The sequence below is a fragment of the Marmota marmota genome, unplaced genomic scaffold, assembly GCF_001458135.2.
Source record: "Marmota marmota marmota unplaced genomic scaffold, marMar, whole genome shotgun sequence".
NCBI classification, from domain to species: Eukaryota; Metazoa; Chordata; class Mammalia; order Rodentia; family Sciuridae; genus Marmota; species Marmota marmota.
Window position 1 is genome coordinate 2,895,605 of NW_026000051.1, and position 1,578 is coordinate 2,897,182.

Genomic DNA, 1,578 nt, shown 5'->3' on the forward strand with positions numbered 1-1,578 from the left:
TGGAGGGGACAGAGTGAGCAAAGGGGAGAGGGACACAGTTCCAGCTCGCAAGGGGAGGCACAGGCTCTGTGAGCCAGGTTAAGACCTTCAGCTCTTCTGCTGTGCAGAATGGAGAATCACCAAAAGCTCCGGCACAAGAGTGGCTGTGTTTGAATGCTTTGCTATCAGGAACAGATTACTGACTCTGAGTGGCTTGAGCCACAAATTTTGTTTAAGAATAAGAAGAATTACTGAGATGAGAAGTCCTGGGGTTAACCCAGAGCCTCAAGAACCTCTGTGCCTTCCACCCTTTTGCTCTGAAATCCTTGTCATCTTGTTGTTACAAAGTGGCTGCCACAGCTCCAGGCATTACATCTCATACACCAACATCTGAAAGAGATCTTTCCCTGTTGGGTGGGTAGGCAATCTTCCTGAAAGCCCCCAGGTGACTTCCCTTTCTGTGTCATTGACTAGGCTTGTGGCACATGCTCACACCTGTCGGAATTGCTGTGAATGGACCATTCATGACTGATCCCCCGGGGCTAGCCTCAGTGCTGCTCAAACAAGACTGGGATTCTCTGAGAGAGAGAAGTGACACAATTGTGTAACTGTGAGTGCTTTGAAAGAGAAGGACTCGGCATCTTCCGAATTCTGCACATATCGGTCTGGCACAGCTGCGTCCAGGGAGAGGAGCCCTGCATGAGGGACCCTGCTGTGGGACAGGGGCCATAGGGGCGGCCTGCGGGAGGGAGTGGCTCCTAAGACAGTGTCCACATCTGGGCCACTCAGACCCTCCCTCACCCAGCGGGCCTCCCACCCTGTCCTTGGATGGCATCCAGCAGCCACCCTTGGTGGTGGGAATGCTGTCTCCGCTGCGCTGCGCGAGAGGAAAGCCATGCGTTATACTCCCGGGTCTTTGCCGGGTCATACTCGCCCCCCCAGCCTCCAGGGAAACTCAGTGCTTGACTAGAACATTCTTGGGCGCTTCTGCCTATCGTGGAAACCAGGGCTGTAGCAAAAAATATCTATTATTTTCTACTAGGGTAATAAAAATTTCTGCAGGGTCCTTGACCTCCAAACCCAAAACCCCATTTCCTACCCTCTATTGCAACTCCTGATACCCATGTGCCAGGCTCTGGCCAGAGGCACACGAGTGGAAGTGACCTGTGCAACATCCAGCCCACTTCCTCACGGCCCCTTCCTGCTGGCTAGAGTGGGGACATGATGGTAGGAGCCACAGCAGCCGTTTTTGATCACCAGGTGGAAGCCATGTGTAGAGGGGGGCCGAGCAGCGAGCTAGCAGGAGTCTGGGTCCCTGACACCAACTCTGTCTTGTCCAGGATGATGCTGTGATGGATTTTGTTACAGCAACTAACCCTGTACCCCGACCTGCGGTACAGGGGAAACAACAGCCTTGAGTCCAGCTTTGCTTTCAAGTAATGAAGGCGACGCCACCCACACGCCAGCCCCCACGGGCTTCTCAGGGAGTGGGAGGTGGGGCGGCTGCTCAAAGAGGAAACTACTGCTGGGCGTGGCCTCCCGGGAAGGGGGCGGGGCCTCCCAGGAAGGGGCCGGGGGCGGGCCTCCCAGGAAGGGGCC